The following is a 24,397-nucleotide window of genomic DNA, read 5'->3' on the forward strand; positions in this document are numbered from 1 at the left end:
AAACACACACAAGCAGAGAAATCTGAGAGAAAGGCTCCTTTTAAGGTAACGCCTAGTTTGAGAAAAAGATAAAATTAACCTGCCTGCCTACAAATCCACACACACGCAATGAAGAAACAGCTTACATTCATGAACACGTGAAGATTTTCCAGCAAGGCTAAAGCAGCGAAACTTAACATACACCTGTTGTTAAAGGATAAATACATTACTGACAAATAAACTCTCTGGGTTGCAGGACAATAATTTAACTTCAAAGAAAAAGACACTGGTCTGACCAACCAGTGAAGACACGACAAATTTAGTGGTTAAAAGATTCAAATTGTGACATGTTTTCTGCTGATTGATTGATACAAGTGATTACTGAATGAAAGAAAATTTCTCTTTGGGCTTTTAAACATGATCTTAAGAATTTTAACATGTACCTGTGTTGTCCTGTCAGCTTGGTGGGTTATGAGTTGATTATATCGGGAGAGAAAAAACAAAAAAAGGGGGGAGAGAAGGCTGACACAGGGCTTGGCCCCGTTGTTTCTCCCCTCTCTGAAGAACAGCCAACACAACATCATTTTCCTGTTCGTTTGTTTTTGTTTGTTTTTGTTTTGTTTTGTTTTTGTTTTTTCTCTTTATGTTTAATTACAGGCTGCTTTGCCGCCCTGAAAGCCGAGGCGGACTGGACTCCTGCTCTCCCCCATACATGACACTGACCAAATGCTGCAACAGCTGGACCCACAACAACGACCTGAAAAGTCAACAGTGCTGCAGGAAAGCGATCTCATGCAGCAGAGACGGAGAGCACTAAACCTAAAGCCCGTTTCACTACACGGGGGGAAATTCCCAAACTGCGTCAGCTGACAGAGCTGTGACGAGACGCCCGCCAAGCCCGAATGAAAAGTAAGGCCGAGCGAAAGAATGCTGACCTTGATAACTTTGCATTCACACTGTGCAGGACAGTGATGGACCAACACGGATGATCGGGCGGCGAAAAAGGGCGTGACCGAGACAGGAGGAGTAACTGAGGTCAGAAGGCACCTCAGAATGGACAAAAAACACAGGAGAAGATGCAGGTTTCACCTCCAGTGAGCATGGACACTGGAGAAAGGACTGCCCCAATTGGGGTCAGAACCAGGACGGACTGAACTTTGAGCAGCAGCAGCAGCAATGGTCGCAAACAAACTGAAAAGGAGGAGGGCAGGACCCCAGGGCACGCTTCAGGCCGTGGTTTACCCAGAACACCAGAACAGGAAAGTGATGAACACAAACACCCACACACACACACACACACACACACACACACACACACACACACACACACACACACACACGTCTACAAACACACAGATTCAGAATGAAGTGAAATACACACATGAACACGTGCACTCGTTGAGTGAGTGAGAAATGACACACACACACATACACACACACACACACATTGGAATGCTGATTTACTGAGAAGTGATCCACACATACACATGCACACGCTTGTGCAATGAAGAGTGATGCACGCACACACATACACGCTGGTGCAATGAAGAATGCGTTGCTTATGCTGATATGCAAAATGCTGCACACAAACATCCCAATGCATAATTTTTATGAGGAGCCATTGATTACTTAGAATGTGTTATATGTCACCCAGAGAGCATTTATGTAGATTTTAGGAATAAGGTCTAAAACGGTTTGGTTATGAAAACAATGTCTGTGCGTGATGTCTGTTTATGGCTCAAGGCCTTGACTGAATTCTTTGCTGTGCCTCACACAGCCCTGATGAGGAACAGTGGCACAGAGTGAAAAATGATGAATTAATAGTGTAAGTTTAGGTTGGAGTACGGCATTTTCTGTGATTGAGATTTAATTCAAGGAGGAACAAAAGGTGTTACGGCACCTGAGTTTCTCATTCCCACACAATATTGTCCCGGCAGGAAGCAAAACGTTCCTGTGAATTTCTGGTTGATTTTGTGGCTTTGCTTAGCGCTAGCTTGATGTTATCAGTGAGCTTTGGCTTGTGTTCTTTCTCGTAAGCGAGAGAGGGATAGTTTTATGCTTGGACATGTCTGCAACGGGCCCTAGGTTGTGTTATTTGAGTAGTATTTTTTTGGTTATGTCTGTTTTCATTTTTGTTACAGTGCACTGAGGAAAAACAAATGAGAGGTGTGATGTTTTCGTTTTTGTTACAGTGCACTGAGGAAAAACAAATGAGAGGTGTGATCCACCGGTGGTGATATGGTGATATTTTGTGAGTTCATGATTTAACAATCAGCTCTTTAAACCAGGCCTGAAAGATTGAGATTTAAAGCGCTATAAAATATTATTACTGTAAACAGTTGCAAAGTGTGCTTCTCCATGATTGTAATTGGCTTGGGAGAAATTCACTTATAGGGAACACTGAGAAGTTCTGAGTCTAAAAGGATTGCACCGAGTCAATCCGGCCCAAAAAACAACAAGGAATTGTTTTCCTTTAAAATGATGACGTCATCTTGCTGGTGATGGAGGCTCGAATAAGTCGCACGGGAGACTCCATTATCAGCAACATCTGGTATGAATGTGTGTGGAGGTATGCATGTGACTGGACTGTGATGGACTGAAGACTAAAAGTTTTGACTGACTTGATACTGAGACAATGACTGCACCCACTTTCGGATAAGTAAATGCCAATAAACAATTCACCCAGCGGACAAGAGAAGGGTGGATGCTTCGCTTTGTTTTGTTTTTGCAGGAGCAGGAGGATAAGAGAGACTGGAGGAGGAGACGGTAGCTTCACATAAGTATGAACTGCAGACTTAACACTTTGGTTGCTGAGTCTGAGTTACTGATGTTTGCATTAAGAAAACTGTGCTATATTAGCTGTGTTTTGATTAAGGTATCATGTTATATTATTGGGAATGCCAAATGCTACAGTGGAGAAAATTATTGATATCACTCATGACTGGAATATGTTACTATTAACCATAGCAGGCCACTGTAAAAAAGTCAATTAAATTGTATAGAGGAAAATCGCCAAAAACCTTAACAATACCTATGAATGGCTTGCCACGTTCAGAATAGAGATATGCAATAACAAACATTGGTCCACGTGATTTAGGTTCTCACTTGAAATAGTGAGTTATTAAATGTAGAATATAATTGACAGGGACATTTGATAGGATGTGGTACTGAAAAAGAACAAGAGCAAAGTAAAGAAAGAAAAACCTATTGTGTTTAGTTTGGATAAATTCAAATTAAAATGTACCATTACACCCAGAGGATCAATATGGAATTCAATATATGCTAATTTTGTATGAAGTACATGACTGATAACTGTTCTGTCCTGAGCTTTTGTTTTTACAGCACCCACTTGACCACAGCAACAGTTTCTCGCCACCAACAGGGGGTATTTGCAAAGAATAGGGAGGAATATCATCAAAACTGGGAAAGGTAAGCCCCTAAGGGGGTGATGACACCATAACTTTCACTTATGGTCAAATTCTTAAAATTTGACCCCAAACTTGAAGATTCTTCAAACATTTAGAGACAGAGTGGATAAACATAATGTCGCAAACCACATAAGGATGGAGCATTTGAATCAATAAGATGGTGAAATAACACGCAGTAAAATGTGAATCATGTTGATTATGTTTATTCCAGTGTGCAGAGTCAATTCCCTTCACAAAGTTTATAAATTCACTTGAACCAAAATTAGGAGCACCCGGTGCTGCAAGAGTTAATAGTCACAATACCCAAGGATAAGCACAAGAGCATGACTGATATGATGGGACTGGGATTTTGCTACACTTAATTATTGCAGACACAACTAAAACTATAACTGAAACTAATCAAAACCAAACTAAACTAGCAAACAATTGGTAAAAACTGATTAAAACTGATATAAAATTGAAAATCTGAAGTCGAAGCTAAAAAAAAAATTAAAACTAATGAAAATTGCAAAACTATTACAACCCTGGTCCAGACTAAGATGGCGTTGGACATCTTCAGGGCAGAAAAGGGTTGGTGTGACCAAGGTGTGGTTTGGCTTGTTGTATGTACATTTCAAAATGTTACAGCTCTGGATGGACCAGTTACCAGGGCATGGAAGGATGACAGACTTCATTACATGAGGAGAAGGGAAATTTCCGGGATTGAGGATCCTCTGGGATGACAAGGCTGGAGCAACGGTACTCGAGAGAAGAATTTCTGATACTTTCTGAGATATGATGTCACTAACCTTCTCTTTTAATTGTCTAGCTCCAATGAATTGACACATGGGAGTGTGTCAAAAAGGGGGAAGTTGAGTCCGAACATCAAACAATGGTTTTATGAACATCTGATGACTTTATTTGTGTGTTTAATAATTTAGGTATGGCAAAACTTAAGCATATAATGTGTTAGACTTAGAAATGGTTCATTAATTTGTGATTTCTTTTACACACACATAGATTATGATTAGAATAAGTCCCTGGGTCAGAGAGTCCTGAACATAATATTTTAAACCAAATTTGAATCATTAGAACAATAATGGATAACAATATTAGATTATCAAGGCTAGGGAGAGAGGTGTTTTGGTTTTCTGTCTCTTGCAGAGAAAGGAACAGACACCAGACGGGGACACGGAGATGTGAGGACCCTTCACAGCAGAGACAGATGTAGGGACTGCCGAGACAGCAACTGGGGTCAAGTGTCATGGCGTTTGAGCTCCTTGAGAAGATGGATCCCATAAACACAGCAATAACCATGAAGGGGTTGGCGAAAACCAGGGACACCAGACCAACGAGGTTCAAGAGGCTCTTGGCAAAAAGGGGGACACGGCGGTGATCCCAAAACACACAGATCTTTGTTTGAAATCGGGGCAGAATAATCCCCAGAACTGTGCAATGACTAAAGGGTGGTCTAACCCCGGAGGTCGAAGAAAGAAGCTGAGAATCACCCAACTGGAAGACACTGGTAGCTGCAGCAATAAAAATAAAGGTTAAAAGCTCCTTAGACAGAGGTTCTAGTCTAAGTACATTTGAAAGGTATAAGGGGGCATTAAAAAAGGGGGTGGAAAACTGGAGCACCAAAATAAAGCTGTGGGAGAATTGGGGAGTGATGGGAGTGTCATCTGTAACTGCTGTTATGGTCGTAAATCTAACTTTGCTTGCATCTGAACTGCGTGAACACAGAGGTCATCCCACATATGGTCCACCCGTTAAAGGGGGACAGAGGGCCTCAGGACCAAGAAGAACTGGACCTTCCAATGCTGGAGTGTATGTTGTAAGTGATCTCTTTGAAGAAAAGAGATCAAAGGGGGAATTGTGATATTATTCTGTTATCATATGTTACCTTATATATGTAATCAAAGTAGTTGAATTAGAATACTGCTGTAGATCATATTATACCCTTTAATATAGAGTGTGTGAGCTGTATGTAGTTTAGTTCTCATTATACTTTTGCGTTAACAGAACATATTCATTAGATAAATGTGCATCACTCTGTATCCTTGATCTGCTGGGAATGTGTTACACTGTTTTCTTGACATGTTCTATTGTTGAATCATGAAGAGAAGGAGACTCTGTGTCTAAGACAGGGGAGATAGACAGACCACATTCCATACCCCCACCTTACAGAAAGCAGAGAAACAACTGCCGAGGTCATAACTTAGGCGCTGTAACAGAGAAAGAATGTGATGTTTTGGCTTTTACGACTAGATGGGGGCCACTAGAGACTATAAAAAGCTGAGCAACCCGTCACCATTTTGAGACTTGCTGTGACCCTCTTCAGGCATGTCTCCCCATCATGATGGTCCTTATGCTCTTAAGTGTTGAATTGTATGGAAATAAATGATTGTTGATTGAGCATAAATACACCGAGTATTGTCCTTCCTTCAGCCCAAAGATTCAAAGAATTGGGAGATTTCAACAGTTCCCAGAGTCAGAACCAGACACGGAGAAGCTGCATTCAGCTTTTATGCTCCTTATATCTGGAACAAACTCCCAGAAAGCCTCAGATCAGCTGAAACACTCAGTTTATTTAAATCCAGGTTGAAGACTCACCTATTCTCAGCTGCATTTGAATAAAGCACCAAATCCACACTTTTAAGCTTAAATTTCAAAACTTACATTTTAACTACTGATTTTATCTACTGTTCTGATTTTATCTGTTTTGATTTTATATACTGTTTTGTTTGTTTGTTTGTTAATTAGTTTGTTTGCTTGTCTTAATCAATTTTAAATCATGCTTTTTATTTGTTTTTGTTTCTAATGTCTCTGTAAAGCACTTTGAATTACCTTGTTGTTGAATTGTGCTATACAAATAAACTTGCCTTGCCTTGCCTATCTGACGGCCAGCACCTTCTCCCAGCCCCCCAGCCCTGACGGCTAACAGAACCGGGGTGAGTGAAGACCTCAAACCTCCCTACGCCCTCTCATATGTAGTGTTGCTGTGTGCTGTTCTAAAGTGCATTTAAAACTCAGGAGAGCATGGTACTTGCTTCCTCTCAGAGAGCATCAAGGCTCCTTGCCAAAACCCTTAGTGTCTATATGCATTTAAAATTGAGGGTAGGGCACCAGCGCCAGAGGTGGGTTGGAATACACCGACCATCCTCTGGATGCTGTAAAACGTGCCCACCCCCAAGGCCCTATATGTATGTATGTGTTATGTGAGAGTGTGAGTAATGTGGATGTCTAGATTGCAGAATAAAATTGAGGCACAGGCGGCCAGAAGGGGACAGAGGGGGAGTGCCTCCCCTGCACCCCAAGCCCTGCGTGTGTGGGTGGGTGCGGTAGAGCGGGAATAGGGAGGCAGCTGAGGATGGGGAGGGAAGAAACTGTCAGATTTATCTGCCTCTGAAGCAGAAAAAGGCCTTCTCTATCAAGCCACTTCTAGCATGTCTAGAAGACATTAAATCTTGGATGTCCCTAAACTTTCTAAGATGTAATTCAAGCAAAACTGAGGTGATTCTGTTTGGTCCTAGTGGACCTTGTGAACACTCCGCTATTGATTTGGGACCCCTGGCAGAGTATTTTAAATCTGTTACAAACCTGGGTTTTAAGATGGACAGTGATTTTAAATTAGACGGTCAAATTAGGGCTACTGTCAAGTCCAGTTTTTATCATTTAAGGCGCTTGGCAAAGATAAGACCGATTTTATCCAGGCCGCAGCTTGAAACGGTAATCCATGCTTTTATTTCGTCTCGTTTAGATTACTGTAATGCACTGTATTTTGGAGTTAGTCAGCATCTTCTCTCTCGTCTGCAGCTGGTCCAAAATGCTGCTGCACGACTTTTAACCAGAACTCGTAAAAGAGAGCACATAACTCCCATCCCGGCTTCACTCCATTGGTTGCCTGTATATCTTCGAGTTAATTTTAAAATTCTCATGTTTGTTTTTAAATGTTTAAACGGTCTTGCCCCAACTTACCTCTCTGAGCTTCTACATCCTCACTCACCCCCCAGGTCTCTCAGGTCAGCTGACGAGTTGCTCCTGGAGGTACCCAGGTCCAAGAGAAAGCTCAGAGGGGACAGGGCCTTCTCTATTGCTGCTCCTAATCTGTGGAACAATCTTTTCTGTCACATTAGAGAGGCCCCTTCACTGTCCACTTTTAAAACAAGTCTTAAAACCCATTTTTATTCCTTGGCCTATGACACAGTCTGACCCTGCTTTTATTGTTTTAAATGTTATTCTCTTCATCATTTTTATACTATTTTATTATTGTTTTTGCTATTTGTGCTAATTTTATTATTTTAAATGTCATTTTAATAATCATCTTATTTTTTTTATTATTTTAAAAAAATATATATTTTTTTTAGATCTTATTTTTTAACATGTTCAATGTATCATTTCTGGCATGTCAAGTGAGCAACACTTTGTGTTCAGCTGGGGGCTGATCTGAAAGTGCTATATAAATAAATTGCTTGCTTGCTTGTTATCTGGTCAATTCCCTACTATTTTAAGAATGTTGTCATTCACCCACTTATAAAAAAAACAACAAAAAAAACCAAAACATTTTAACCTTTTCTTCTCAGGCATTCCAGAATTTAATGACAAACATTATTTTGTTTCAAAATAACACAGTAACTACTTCATAAATTGTTAGTGTCAAACAGTGTCGCTCACAAACAACAACAAATAATCATGATAAAGAATAAATGAGAGAAATTGCCTGTTCACTACTTGAATCGTAAGCTCTTTGAGCTGTCAGTGCATTTAATCCAAAACTCAAATGTGCCACAGTGAATTGGAACATTTTGTGTTTCAAAATTTTTTTGTGGAAGAAAATCATCTTCAATCTACTTTTTAAATATGACTGTAAGTGTAACAGGACTCAAAAGTTCACAAATCTGACCAGGACAAAGTTTAAAAAATGCATATGAATATTCCAACATTTCTGCCCATTTTAAAAGTTAGTGTACTCACAGTTCACAAGACTCTAACGAGCTCTGTTAGCCTTTCTAAGTATCTTAAAAATCTTATTTTTAATTTCCTTTGTCCTAAGACAATACACAAAAGGATTTACAAGAGATGGACCGAGGATGGTGCCAATTGATAAACCTTGGCGTTCTTCAAGAGTTAATACCACACCAAACCTGGTCAAAATAGCAAAGATAAAAATGGGACAGTATAAACATATTACACAAATCAGGTGACTCACAAGAGTGCTTCCCATTTTCATTCTGTCATTATTTGATGATAATTTCACAAAAAACAAGATCCCACAGTATGAAAGACAAATGAAAACGAATGTGAAAAATAACAGAAAAAATAACCTACTGGCACCTTGATTGAAATATTTCTCTGGGTCAACACAAGTGGTTCGTAATACAGACGCAGCGTCACAGAAAGCGTACCTAAGCCTTAAGGTGCAGTGAGGGAGAGGGACAACTGTTGCAGGTAAAGAAGCCGAAAAACTAGAGGCAACAATCCACAGAATGTATGTAAGTACCATTATACGTGTATTTGTTAAATAACTATGGTACTGAAGAGGATAAATTATAGCTATTAATCGATCAAATGCCATAATTGTTAAAGAAAACATCTCCATTGTTGATCCCAGCTGGAAAACACACATTTGAATTAAACACTCCACATATGATATGGTATTAACACCAGCAAGTAGAACCGCGATCATTGTTGGAGTGGCACTAGAGGTATACAGTATGTCAACAACGGCAAGATTGCAAATCAGAAGATACATTGGTTTATGTAACTGCTTGTCAGAAACAATGAAGATGATATTGACCAAACTGCCAGTAACAGCTAGTAAATAAGTTATCAGCATAACCACACCAACTGCTACAGGCCTTTTGACTGTGTCAAACCCACCTATAATAAAATGTGTTAGTTTGGTTGAAGCATTCTGTAAAGACATATTAAAAAATATTAAATTACATTAAGTTTCAAATTGGAGTTGATAAAGTAAAAAGACAAAAATAAAAAACACCTCTCAAAGCAAAAGGTGGTTAAAGATATTGCAAATCTTTAGCAGCAGTAGACAGTGATTAAGAACAAAAAAATAATAGCCCAGCTAAACAGACAGTTTGGCTTTGATGACAAAGCATCTGTGCTTTCGCATTTTAAGCCTCACAAGAACCGTACATTCTCACTCTGCACTTCTGTCATCCAGTGACACTGCATTGTGGCATAGACAATTTTCTATTTACATATCCGCAGAGATTGCAGAACCATGCTCCCATCCACAGAAAAGTAGGATGAGGACGGCTGGATACTTTAATTTACTTTTACTTTGGCTCTTTAGAGTTGCTATAACACAGAAGCTATCACCACAAGGAAATTGCACCTTTGAAAATATTAACTTAACTAATGGCAATTATTAAAACTGACAGTAGATCCATCACGGATGAAGCAACGACAAAATAACAAATAGTTTTGTACTTGATTAAGATTAACTACATTCTATGTAGTATTTTAATAGTTCGTTTAAAGAAAATTTCACATATACAAAGGCGCCGGTTTAGCTCACTGGGATAAGCTGGCTGAGAGAAGCCGCCCGGGTTCGAATCAAAGCTTTGGCCCTTTTCAAATTCAGAGATTCTGATTTTTATACTGATTGATCTCTCTACTAGATTCTGAGATAAATCAGAATCTCTGATTCTGATTCCGGTTTATCTCCACCTCTGGTTTCCTGGTCAACCCCCTAAAGTGAACTGAAACAAAACCACAAAAAACAACGAATCCGAAGCACTCAGTCCAAACACAATTGCATAAGAGTCCGAGACCCTGTTTCAGGAGGGCGACCATGATCTGGGCAGAAAAGGAGTTCATGGCGAAGTAGTTCAGGTGGCCGACCTGGAGGCCGATGGCACAAGAGTCCAAAGTCAGGCGGATCAGGGGGTCGCCCTGGAGGTCGAGGGCACAACAGTCCATAGGTCAATGGTTCAGGGGGCCGGCCACGAGGTAGGCAACTCAACAGGCCGCGCCATCTCCTATTAGGAGGCCGGCCGTGCAGAAGGCAGCGGCGGTGCAGTTCAGGAGGCCGTCCAGGACGGCAATGATGCCCAGCTGACAGCCCAGAAAGTGGCCGGTGACGGGACAGTCATGAGTGTGGCTTGGCGGGCCCCGACGAGGCAGGAGGCCAGATGGGCTGCTCGGGCCCTTGTTATGGTTCGTTCGATTTAGGGAAGAGAAGAAAGCAAGCCCAGGCCGAAGTAGGTGTCAAAAAATAGTGATCTTTATTACACACTTTGCGCAGTCAGTGTGGGAAAGACAATTTGCAATACAATCCTTCGTCAACTGGACCGTCCCGTCTCCTTATATTGCCATTATGACATCACAGTTGGATCTTTACTGGAAATGATCACAAATGATAACAATTCCCCGCCTATCAAAGAGTTTTCCCTTATATAGACATCAACTGCTACTCTTAAGAGAAAAACAAGTGTGTATTACATTGTGCATTTTGTGAAAGTGTATCTATCAGAGAAACTGTCCTCAGACGACCCTCCTATTATTACTAAGTGTGTAGGTGAACGTGCGTGTGTTACATAAGTGCGTGCATGTGGTTACAGGCCGGCGTACGTGCAGAACTAAACGCAGACGGGCCTGGGCCCAACAGGACTGGTGGGTCTGAGCGGTGTGACTGCACTAAAGTGCAACAACTTAAGCAGATAACAAGAATGATACAGAACCTCAATAAACAGTCAGTGTGCATTAATATTTGCTCAGAGTAACACAGATGTAATTAAAAGATTATTCTGTCAACAGATTCAACAATGGTAAATGATTAATCAATGATAACTGATTATGAGAATACAAAATAAAATATCTCCTGATCACACCCTCCAGCAGATGAGGCGTGGGACTGGACTGGCTCCTCAGGCTCTCCAGCAGACAATGCGTGGGACTAGACGGGCTCCTCGGGCCCTCCAGCAGGCGAGGCGAAGGGCTGGACGGGCTCCTCAGGCCCTCCAGCTAACGTGGCAGGAGGCTGGACGGGCTCCTCGGGCCCTCCAGCGGAAACATAAGAAGGTGCAGGCGCCTGCAAGGCAGCAAGCACTCCCCCATGGGTTCTTAGTATGGGTGTGGAGCTTAGCTTCGCCCTGGCTGACCTCACCCTGGGCACCGCAAGCAAGCAAGCAAGCAATTTATTTATATAGCGCTTTCAGATCAGCCACCAGCTGAACACAAAGTGCTGTACACTTGACATGCCAAACATGATACACTGAGCATGTTAAAAAAATGAGAAAAATAGTAATAATAATATAAGTAAAATATATATATATATATATATATATAAAAAAACAACCCAAGAAAACCCCAAAAAACCACATTTAAAACAATAAAATCAGCACATTAGATTAAAACAATGAAATCAGGGTCAGACTGTGTCATAAGCCAAAGAGTAAAAATCGGTTTTAAGACGTGTTTTTAAAGTCCAGTGGATGCAGGGTCAGACCAGATGCCAGCCACTCCCACCCGAGATGTAGAAAAGGGTGCAAGAGATGACTGGCCCACAGCTGCCCTGACCCTAGTAGCTGGAACTAGAACAGGTGCTGGCTGGGTGACCGCTGCCTCCACCCGGAATTCAGGCACGTGGGTAAGGTTGCGCGGCGCCTCAGCCACCCTGGGAGTAGGAGATGAGTTTGGAACATTAGTTTCTTGGGTTAGCATGGGATACAAGCGGATCGCGGATACAAGCGGCAGAAATGAGCTTGCTCCGAAGGATGGCTGTGAAATCCATGAATTCACATGGTAGGATTTGTAAAGAATTTATTCGTAAATCAGGGTGGAAAATAAGTATTTGGTCAATAACAAAAATACAACTCAATACTTTGTAACATAACCTTTGTTGGCAATAACAGAGGTCAAACGTTTACTATAGGTCTTTACCAGGTTTGCACACACAGTAGCTGGTATTTTGGCCCATTCATCCATGCAGATCTTCTCGAGAGCAGTGATGTTTTGGGGCTGTCGCCGAGCAACACGGACTTTCAACTCCCGCCACAGATTTTCTATGGGGTTGAGGTCTGGAGACTGGCTAGGCCACTCCAGGACTTTCAAATGCTTCTTACGGAGCCACTCCTTTGTTGCCCGGGCGGTGTGTTTTGGATCATTGTCATGTTGGAAGACCCAGCCTCGTTTCATCTTCAAAGTTCTCACTGATGGAAGGAGGTTTTGGCTCAAAATCTCACGATACATGGCCCCATTCATTCTGTCCTTAACACGGATCAGTCGTCCTGTCCCCTTGGCAGAAAAACAGCCCCATAGCATGATGTTTCCACCCCCATGCTTCACAGTAGGTATGGTGTTCTTGGGATGCAACTCAGTATTCTTCTTCCTCCAAACACGACGAGTTGAGTTTATACCAAAAAGTTCTACTTTGGTTTCATCTGACCACATGACATTCTCCCAATCCTCTGCTGTATCATCCATGTGCTCTCTGGCAAACTTCAGACGGGCCTGGACATGCACTGGCTTCAGCAGCGGAACACGTCTGGCACTGCGGGATTTGATTCCCTGCCGTTGTAGTGTGTTACTGATGGTGACCTTTGTTACTTTGGTCCCAGCTCTCTGCAGGTCATTCACCAGGTCCCCCCGTGTGGTTCTGGGATCTTTGCTCACCGTTCTCATGATCATTTTGACCCCACGGGATGAGATCTTGCGTGGAGCCCCAGATCGAGGGAGATTATCAGTGGTCTTGTATGTCTTCCATTTTCTGATGATTGCTCCCACAGTTGATTTTTTCACACCAAGCTGCTTGCCTATTGTAGATTCACTCTTCCCAGTCTGGTGCAGGTCTACAATACTTTTCCTGGTGTCCTTCGAAAGCTCTTTGGTCTTGGCCATGGCGGAGTTTGGAGTCTGACTGTTTGAGGCTGTGGACAGGTGTCTTTTATACAGATGATGAGTTCAAACAGGTACCATTCATACAGGTAACGAGTGGGGGACAGAAAAGCTTCTTACAGAAGACGTTACAGGTCTGTGAGAGCCAGAGATTTTCCTTGTTTGAGGTGACCAAATACTTATTTTCCACCCTGATTTACGAATAAATTCTTTACAAATCCTACCATGTGAATTCATGGATTTTCTTTTCACATTCTGTCTCTCACAGTTGAAGTGTACCTCTGGTGCAAATTACTGACCTCTGTCATCATTTTAAGTGGGGGAACTTGCACAATCGGTGGCTGACTAAATACTTTTTTGCCCCACTGTAAGCCTTTCCAGAGAGTCAGAATGCGGACGTCGTTTCCTTCCAGTAGGAACCCGTGAGCCCAACTGTAGAGCCTGCTGCGTGCTGGATGGCGTTCCTGAGGCTGGAGAGCTAGGCGCTGGTGGTGTGAGTCTCTGGCGACTCAGGGGGCCCCCGAGAGCCAGATGAGTTCCCTGGAAAAGGTGCTGATAATCGGGGTTGAGCCACAGCTCTCCCCGGAGCTCCTCCTCTAGCTGGGCACAAGCTGCTTCCTGCCGCTCATAGAGGTCGGGATCCTTGACACCCATAGTAGATCCCTCTGAACAACTAAACACAGTTCTGTCAGCTTCAGAGCACAATTCCACTATAGTTTCCGGCCCCGGCAAATCAATGCTCATCTCACTCTTCTCCACAGAAAGATCGTGAGGCACAAAAACACAGTCACTCACCGGAGTTCGCATGGCGCCGCTTCTTTCTGGTAGCAGGTGCAATGGACGCTGATGCCACCAAAGCAGAGGGTGACGTGGTGGCAATCTCATCTTCTGCCCATATCCTCGCTAAAGACGAGGCAGGGGAAGTGAAGTCTGAGCGGGGAGGTGAGGGCGAGCAGCCGGTCCAAGGCGAAGCAACAGGTGAGCGCTCCCTGTCAGGAAGGAGCCAGGGCTTCCAATGGAGCTCTTCCTCCCGATAAGCCCGTAACACCTGCTGCCGCTCTTCCTCACCAAAGTCTATGGCTTCCGTCATCTCTGTGCGCCGCACCCTGCGGCTAGACTGTGGTGAAGACGCGGAAGCACGAGCGGATGGTGTGTCGTGGTGAGCCTCACCGTTCCGACCCTGAGTGCTTCTGGCTCACGAAGCAGCGGGGAAACAGCACAACAGCAGGGCTCAGGCGGCGCAGTACGCACAGTGGGCAGCTGCTGCGGCGGACGGAGTTGGACAGCGGTGACGAGAAAGTCAATGATCAGTAGATGTAGTGCCCCCCATAACCAGGGAAATACAGACGCGCATACCCCTACTTGGCGAGCTAACTCTTCTCATTCCTCCCCTCCTGAACACTGCAACCATTTACTACATGGCGACTCCACCGTCTGGATGATCTCTGATAGGTTTGTAGCTTGAACCTATTCGCTGGAACGTTGAGGACAATATAATTACACAGCAAGCAAGACCCGAAGTAGGCAAAGTTCTTCATGTTACTCATGCATGAGGCAGACCTGCCTGGAGCCAAGTGTCGTTCCACCACTTGACCTCCGTCAGACTCTCAGCCAGGTTCCCCATAGCACTCCTTTTATTGTGGTTACATGAATATGCATAGGGTCATTAACATATGACGTCTACATACAAACAAAGAGTACCGTGTGTGTGTGGTACTGCTGATCAAAGGGTCATATAACATGAAAGCACAAAAGCGAACATCCTTGGTCAGGAAGAGGGTAGTCTCCCCCTCACCCTAGATGGTTCACCCTAGATAACACGGTGAGGAAGTCCAGCAGTTCATCTAAACAAAAAGCACTTAGACTAGAACAGACGTAGCTACGTTAATCCTACCGTAAAACAATAAGACAAGGTACGACCTCTCTTGTGCTCCCAAAGTGCTCTCTAATGCACACAAAGTTTGCAGACTATCAAGGATCAAACCTCTACCAATCTACAACTAATTATAAAACTCTAAGCATACATAAGTAAATATTTCTAAGCATAAATGACAATCAACAATACAAAACCTAACATTCCCCCCTTTTGACCTTTATGCTAGAAAAGTTCCCAGTTATGATCACCTCATGTCTGACAGTTTCAATGCAAACATTTTTATACTCAGCATATGTCAAATCACCCTAAATTACTGTAAAAGTACACAGTTTAACAAATGTATTAGCAGTTATCCCATTCCTCATTGATCTCATCCAATGGCAAACTGCATCCTACGAGCAAACAAATGAATTATTAATTCAATAGTTAAAATTAGAAAGTAACATTTTTCAAAAACATCCCAGCTTGGTGGTGCTTCCTCCGGGCGTGCAAATCACATGTCTCTCTGCAGAGTGTTTTAAGTTCTGCAGGGCGTCATAAATGTCTCTTTGTTACGGCCCTAGCAGGGCCTCCTCCTGAAGGTGCCTGTGTGGGCGTGTCCCACCACCTCTTCTGCCTGAGGTGCCACCTTTCCCTGTTACACAGCTGACTCACATCAGTAATTAAAAGTATTTAAGCCCAGGGAAAGGTGAGCTCTGGGCCTGAGTGCCCTGAGTGTGGTTACAGCTAGTGAGCTGAGTGTCTTGTGGTGTTTCCAGCTAGTGAGCTGAGTGTCTTGTGGTTTCCAGCTAGTGAGCTGAGTGTCTTGTGGTGTTTCCAGCTAGTGAGCTGCGCTTTCCTTTTGACTTTTTGCCTTACTGACCGACGCCTGAGTTTTGTTTGTTTCTTTTATGGTGATAACGGCTTGTCAGTCTCTTTTAGTTGAATTACTTCAATAAAACTGTTTTATTTAACTGTTTTGCCTCCCTGACTCCTTTTTCTGCCCGGTCACTTTTGTTACTTCCCCCTCCCCGCCTAGACCCCCCCCCAGGGGAATGTAACAAGTGGGGGCTCATCCGGGAGCGTTGAAAAGGGAGTTTTGAATTGGAATTGGTTTTTGATTATCTTGCTTTTTTTCACCTTTAGACATTCAACTTCCCAGTTAAGTTAGGTGAGTGTCCAGCTGAGCTTATTAAGTTCTTCCTTCGGGCACTATTTTGTTATTTTGCCTTTTTTATTTTCGGAGTAATCCTGGGCGGGGATTAGTTCCCTGTTGGGGGTAGGCAATTCAGGGCCCCGGTCGCTGAAGTTCTGCCTTTCAAGTCGCCTCGAGCCCAGCACGCTCCAGAAGATAGGTAGGTAAAGTTTGTTGTGCTTAGGAACTGGGTAAGTTGTGTTTGTTTAGTGTATACAGCAAGAGGTAAGTTGGTCAGTTAAAGTAAGTTGTGTAGTTTTCCATTAATCGGTTAATTTTTGGGTAGTCTGCGTGAGTTGGCAGACGGGTGTGGTAGTGGTAGGGTGTTTTCTAACCCTTCTCCGGCCCCCAAAATGGCTGATGAAGCCATCAGTGCACAGGTGTCTAGAAGCTCGTTTGTAAGCAATAACATCCACCTGGTTCCCGTTTTCTGTGAATCCAGTGTTGAGAGCTTCTTCAGTGTGTTTGAAAGCATAGCAACTGCATTACAGTGGCCTGAAGATGTGTGGGGGGTGATGTTGCTGTGTAAATTCACAGGTAAGGCTCAGGAAGCTTGCTCTGGTCTGTCTAGGCAGGACAGCCTAGTTTATGAAAAGCTTAAAAGTGCCGTCCTCCAAGCCTATGAACTTGTGCCTGAGGCCTATAGGCAGAACTTTCGAGGTTTGGAGTTGGCACAGGGTCAGTCCTACCTTGACTTTGCTCGGGAGAAGGCAAAGCTTTTTGGTAGGTGGTGCTCTGCAAGCCAGGTTAACAGTTTGGGGTCGTTACGTGAGCTCATGCTTGTGGAGGATTTTAAAAACTCTGTTCCTGAGTCTATTTCTTGTTATTTAAGTGAGCAAAGGGTTTCCACTCTACAGCAGGCTGCCATACTGGCGGATGGGTTTACCCTAACTCATAAAACAAACGCGGTGGAATGTGACATCCCTTCTCACGGTAACACATCTTGGAGAGCTAGGAGGGAGCCAGCTAACAAGGCTGAAAAAGTTGTGGTTTCAAGACCCAAAACGAAGCTTTGTTTCTTCTGCCAGAAACCTGGACACCTCATTGCTAACTGTTTGAAATTGAAACTCAAACGGAACGCCGACTCAAAGCAAAAAGGGCCTGCTTTGAGAAAAGTTAGTCGTGGTTCTCAAACCGACAAGGTTGCCAGGCCTAGTAAAAGGCTACACTTGGAGCATAATTGCTCAATCGTGTCATGTAGTCAGTGTGAGAGGTCACCTAACCCTGAGCTGCTGCTGGTTGACAATGTCCCAGTTCCTCAAAATGACCTGCAGGTGGACAGATCATGTATAACACCACCACTCAGACCTGCACCCCTGACTAACAAACATGCCTGTACCCGTGACCTGAGCAATTGTCTGAAAACTGTTGCAGTAAGGTCTTCTGACTGCCTGCTGTGTTCTCCACATGTGATGGCTCACTTTTGTTACTTCCCCCTCCCCGCCTAGACCCCCCCCCCCCCCCCAGGGGAACGTAACACTCTTCCAGTTGTTTCCATCATTGTCCATAGGACCAGAGTCCAAATGTATGTAGAATAAACATTTAAACATACCAGTTGGTTTTGTTGTTTGTCAACATGGGTCTTGGCTATCTCCAAAGCTGCAGACCTCTTCAGCACTCTAGTTTTATGGCCTCTACCAACCCCCATCACCTCACTTCAGGCCTTTGTCCACGCTCTGCAGAAAAACCCCTCTGTGGAAAGGGTGCCGGGTTCAGTTATCTTACTGCTGTTATGATCCCAGCAGTCTTCAGAGTGTCATCGTATGCACAGTGCAGTGGCACAGCATTAGGAGATGTTCATAGGAAACTGCTGTCATCTCCACCATATCTTCTGGTTCCTGTGCTTTTCACAGAATCATGATGTCATCCTTAGACTCCCTCTGCGCTGTCGATGGAGCTTGGCACGCTCCCCTCATCCTTCAGGTGCCTGTCTGTTGTCCACAATCTCCTCTGTTGGCCTCTGGAAAGCCCCCTTTGGCACAGCTCTCATTCCAACGCAGTTTCGTGGTCCTTGCTGTGGCTCCAAAGTCTGATCTCATGATGGGCCCCAACCAGCTTGACCTTTGACCTCAACCACTGCCTGGGCTGTCAGCTATGCCTGGAATGGTTCTTGCTTCTCACTGGGCCTTTGAAGATTTCTCAGGAGATCCCTTTCAGCAATACTCTGACTGCTGCACCTATATTTCCTTGCTAGGAGGAAAAACTTCTATTTGGAGACCATGTCAACAATCATCAAACAACGTTTTTTAGTTCAGTGAACTTCACTTATAGGCCATCAAAGCCTCATCTGAACCTGGATGCACCACTTGCATAGGTTTAATACCTGTAAATAAACTGTTAATCACACAAATCACTGCAACAATAATAAAAAAACATTATTTAATGTTAATCCTGGACCCCTCCTCTTGACGCATGGACACTCCCATGAGTCAACTCATCAAACCTGGATTCCTGTCGTAAAGAAAAAAGGGTTAGCTAAATCATGTCCCAGGCAACATCAGGGCGTCTCCTCCTCTGGAGCAGCACCACCCTGGACCTATAATCCTGCAATAAAAGATGTTAGTGTATTTTGTATATTAAATTTGCTTAAAAACTGGCTCCGCCAGGAGCCGGCATACACACCATCATGGCCTGTAGAACAAGATCTGGAAGTAAAATCAAACTTCACACTTGTAAACAATTGTATCCTAAGAGTAATAAGTATTCAGCACTAGCAAGACAAGTGTCATGTGCAGGTTTTCTCAAATCAGTAAACTACAATTATTACCATAATTTGCCTTAGACATGGATCATCCCATGTACTCAGTCAACATTAATGTAATCGGTGACTTCCCTTAAGCAAAGTCACTCCACTCATATATTACTATGGGCTCAAAAGTGGCCAGCTAATGAGCACCATATTAAACTATTCCATAAACACTGCATCTCTTATTTGTTTTTCTCATGTCACTTGTCTGTTTCTGCTGAATCTTCTACATGCATTCTCAGAAAAACAAACATTAGCAATACACATTGACCGTGGTCAGAGGCAGGTCGACAGGTTCCAGAGGTGCCATAAAAAGACCATAAAGTTAGCCATCCATAGCTGTGGAAAGAAGTGACACTAGTTTTCAACACAGGAAATTTCTCACATGTTATTCACATTATCAAAGTAACCTTCACATTTTCCCAAAAACACAGTGTAACAGCATCACCAACTCATAACCTGTAAACACAGTTTTCTTCACATATAAACCCAAAAATCCTGTAGTAGGAAAAAACATCAACCAGTTGTCCTGGTATAAATCGCATCATCAAGTCACATGAAGAACTGTAATGCTGTAGAAAAGAAAATGCAAATGTTAGCGCTGCGCAGATGTATGCACACTTTCTCACAGTTTCCTCTGTGAGCAACACAAGGTAGTGAATAACACCCCTGGTAGATGCACAGACACAGAAAGTGGCATTTAAAAGCTTAAATCGTCACGCAACCTCGAATGTTGCTGTCATCTTTGTGCTCCTGTAAAAGGAAACACATAAATTCATCTGCACCTTTGTCAGGTGGGGTTAACTTCGCACAGTCGTGTTACATCAGTAAAGTCTTGTCAGCTTTTACCAATCAGTTTTTTTTTCTTTCACTCATTCATTCATGCATTCATTCTTTCTTTGCTGATAGTGGAATCGATCGTCGCATTTAGTTTCCACTCTCAGCAAAATGACGTCATTTCAAAAAGAAAAAGAACTTTAGCTCGGATTACATCGCTGAATCCTTTTTGGACAGGAACTTAATTTCTAATTGTCCCAAATAAGTGGCGTTCTCCTGAGCCCATTTTAATGTGGAGAAGCTCACTTGTAACAATTTTCTCGATGACGTGTCGTACAACGCTTTCTGTTCTAATCGTGCAGATCTGCTCAAACGACAGAGATTATTGAACAAAACTTAAAGTGCACTGTGAAAGTATCAAAATAAAAAGGCCTTGTTAAGTCATGACACAAGCTCCTCATCTCAGGAGGGTAAATCATACCATTAGCATGGTTTATCATACCATCATACTAATTAGCAGGCTCAACTTCACAACAAAAGAAAAATCATCAGCTAGATTCACTCCAAACCAACCATCAGCTGCACAACACACAACACAATCCTAATGTCCTATTAGCTAGGAGTTTAATGCCCAGGTCTGTGCTCTTCACTCATTTAGGCCACAGATTTTATTCAGTTTTCCTTTTTCCCCTCATCATAAAACGTGTGACATGTTGTCATGCACTTCACAAAAAAAGTTTGTTCTGACGTATTCAGAGTTGTGTATCTAGGTACAGGATTCACTCGCACATCAAAACAGGAAACTCAGTGTTTTAGAGTCTCCACTCAACACACAACAAACTCCAACACATCTCATTCACTCGTGCTAGAATTCAGTCACCTTTCCTTAATCTAAGAATGATCAACTAATTTGCATATCAGCTATTAACCCACTAAGATGACAGGACAACAGAAATGCATGTTCAAAATAGTATCACAAAAGACAATTTCCCTCATACAGTAAATTACTTGTGCTGCATCAATCAAGCAGGAAGCTTCTCCCAATTTACTATATCAACAACTAAATTTATTGTCTGATCACTGGTTGGTCAAACCAGAATCTTTTTTCCCACAAAAGTTAAACTGTTGTCCTGCAACCTAGAGAGTCAATTTTTTGCATTGGATAAATTCAGCATTTGATAACAAGTGTCTGCTAAATTTACACTATTTTAACACTGATGATGAGATAAGAAGCTGATCTTCATTGCATGTGTGTTTGTGTTATTAGGCAGGTTTAATCAATGTCTGTGGAGCTGCATCTCCAGCAGGGCATGTTCTTAAAGCTGCCTTTCCTACACACTTCTCTGCTATTATTTGATCATTTCTTAACTAATGTGCTATGAGTCCACTGGTCTTTGCATCACACGAGGTGACTTGGACAAGATGGTAAACAGACTCACATGCTTAAGATGTTGTCTAATCTTCATGAGCTCTCTTGTGTTTGTGTTAGTAGGGTTAATGCATGTTCTGCTTGTGTGTGTGATTTTGTATATGTTTCTATTTTTGCAGTGTTTCGGACTCCTTCACAATTTTCCAACTTAAGCAGTCGGTTTTCTTTTCCCCAGGTTTGCTAACCCAAATTTTGATTTCCCAACTTAAATAACAAAATTCCTTTGTGTTCTCACCACTCCTCTCACTCTGTTGTCCTCTCCCACTTCAACAGTCCAATAGCAGGCAGTTCTCCTTCAGCTTTGTCCTGTGTTTCACTGTCTCTTCTTGCCATTTTACTCCAAAGGTGGCAAATGTCAAACTCCAACAGTCTCCTCAGTTCTCCTCAAAAGTTTTCTTCACATGCATAGTGAAGTTGCAGCTTGTTGGAAACACAGTGCCATTCATCCGATCAGGCAGGATGATGGGTTTGCTCTTCTTCTCTGATGCCGTTTGTCCACACTGCTGCTGCTTGTTGGGACTCTTTGTTCAGGACTTTGCTGCTGTCTCTTTATCTGCCATGTTATTGCTCTTTGGAGCTGCATTCCTTGTCTTCAGGGAGGAGTGAGAGCTTGCTTGTGAGTTTGAGAGACACATGGTGCTGTAAATAAGTTAGCCAGAAACTTGGCCTGAATGTTTCCAATGATGTTAAACTATAACTTTCTTCCGACCGCTGCATGTGGAAAATTGATTCAGGTCTGCTTTTCACCTGAAAGTGACAAACTAAGACATTTTCATTATTATTATTATCACTGCTTAATCAACACACATCTCTCTCTCTCTCTTTCTCTGTTTTTGTGAACAGTCTTTTCTTAAAAGCAGAAAATGAGATTGTAGTTGTTCTTGGCTGATCAACACAAAACCTTTTTCCTATGATTTTTTTCATCTACAATATAAATTCTCTTTTTCACTCTTTTTTTTTCTTTACAATAGCTGGTGACCTGCAGAATCACCACTCTCACAATCAAAGGCAATTACTTTTACACAGCGCACAAAAACACTGTGACGTCAAACACATTCACACTTACTTTTTCATCTGCATAAATAAATCATATGGCTGATGATATGTGCCATGGTGATCCATAGGCATGATCACAAGTTTATTTAAATATTTTCAACCCAACAAAACAAATAAACAAAAACATGATGCTGATGCTATGAACACTCTACACACATGAGTCAAGATGCAGAAAAACTGCTCACGGAAACTCTGCACACTCCAGTTATCACAGTTATCATAGTTCTGTTTCCCTCTCTCTGAGGAGTTCTCAGACAGCTCTCGATCTGATGATGTGTAGCTTGCTCATCAGCTCAGAAGAGACCGCAACGCAACCTCACACAGTGGTTGCGTGCTTTGCCCACAGTGGCAAAGACTTGCACTTTCACATTCAATTCAGCTTCTCCATCATGTACTTTTAGATGTTTCATACGGGGTTCAGCATATTAGTTGTTTTCACAGGTGTGCTCTATACCTCAACAATGGCTCATAATAAGACGACAGTCTTTCACACAGATCAAATGCCTCTATGCACTTCAGTAGTTTAAATATTTACCTATTTTACTTCACCTCATATGTCATTGTACTGAATTTGAGCAACCCTAAGCTTAATGCAGATTACTTTTAACAACTATCCACCTCAATTAAATCTATGGTCTTGCATAGTCAAAGGCAATTGACTATGCCAGACCATACCTATTTTACTTCACCTCATATGTCATTGTACTGAATTTGAGCAACCCTAAGCTTAATGCAGATTACTTTTAACAACTATCCACCTCAATTAAATCTATGGTCTGGCACACAGGCTGTTGTTGATTAGGGCAAGCTAAAGAATAAACATTTTATGTCAGCAAGGGGTGGGGGAAAGCCATTCACCAGAGCATATCTTAAGTGCTGCTGATGTGAGCTGGCCTTCTCAAGGCTGGTGTGTTTTCTGAAAACTTCTAACATTTGAATCTCTTCCATTTATAAGCCTGCGATTAACCGCACGGCTCAGGTCCGCGTGAAACCCGGAATCCATGATAACAACAACAGCCAGTGTCACAGACCACGTGTTCTGCTCCGCACCCACTCACACAAACACACTCAAACACAACAACAACAACACAAAATAGGCCTATTGTCCAGCACATTCTGGACCCCGCGGAACTTCTCAACGCCCCACAAAGTGGCGGAGAACTCACCTCTCGCTCCACAAAGCAGCGAGGAACCTCTCGCTCCACAAAGCAGCGAGGAACTCACCTCTCGCTCCACAAAGCAGCGAGGAACTCAGTTATCGCTCCACAAAGCAGCGAAAAACTCACTTATCGCTCCACAAAGTAGCGAACTTCTCAACGCCTCACAAAGTGGTGGAGACTGCACAACCACACGGTTATAGAGTCGGGCTCTAGGGACTTACTTGGTGTTGCTTAGCGTGTAATATCAGCGTTGGATCCCGCTGATCGTCATTCATCGAGGAGAGAAAACAGACAGCTAATCCACCAGCCCGATGACAAATTCTCACGTCTCGGGACTTTACTACAGGAACTTCCTGGCTGACGTCAGTCTTTCAGTGTGTCTCTTCTCCCCTCGGTGAATGTCGACTCCAGGGCTCCGGCTCTCGAAGGACCAATTAATGATAGGTTTGTAGCTTGAACCTATTCGCTGGAACGTTGAGGACAATATAATTACACAGCAAGCAAGACCCGAAGTAGGCAAAGTTCTTCATGTTACTCATGCATGAGGCAGACCTGCCTGGAGCCAAGTGTCGTTCCACCACTTGACCTCCATCAGACTCTCAGCCAGGTTCCCCATAGCACTCCTTTTATTGTGGTTACATGAATATGCATAGGGTCATTAACATATGACGTCTACATACAAACAATGAGTACCGTGTGTGTGTGTGTGTGTGTGTGTGTGTGTGTGTGTGGTACTGCTGATCAAAGGGTCATATAACATGAAAGCACAAAAGCAAACATCCTTGGTCAGGAAGAGGGTAGTCTCCCCCTCACCCTAGATGGTTCACCCTAGATAACACGGTGAGGAAGTCCAGCAGTTCATCTAAACAAAAAGCACTTAGACTAGAACAGACGTAGCTACGTTAATCCTACCGTAAAACAATAAGACAAGGTAC

General features: G+C 42.9%; 1 long non-coding RNA gene across 1 annotated transcript in view; it reads left to right on the forward strand.

Moving 5' to 3' along the window:
* The first annotated feature begins 1,461 nt into the window (after positions 1 to 1,461).
* LOC145420158 (uncharacterized) overlaps positions 1,462 to 24,397 on the forward strand; it is a 219,957-nt gene continuing 197,021 nt past the window's right edge. Inside the window, exon 1 of the long non-coding RNA XR_013901467.1 lies at positions 1,462 to 5,986. This is a non-coding gene — a long non-coding RNA (uncharacterized LOC145420158). The remainder of the gene's footprint in view (positions 5,987 to 24,397) is intronic.

Source organism: Astatotilapia calliptera, chromosome 14, assembly GCF_964374335.1.
Source record: "Astatotilapia calliptera chromosome 14, fAstCal68.1, whole genome shotgun sequence".
NCBI classification, from domain to species: Eukaryota; Metazoa; Chordata; class Actinopteri; order Cichliformes; family Cichlidae; genus Astatotilapia; species Astatotilapia calliptera.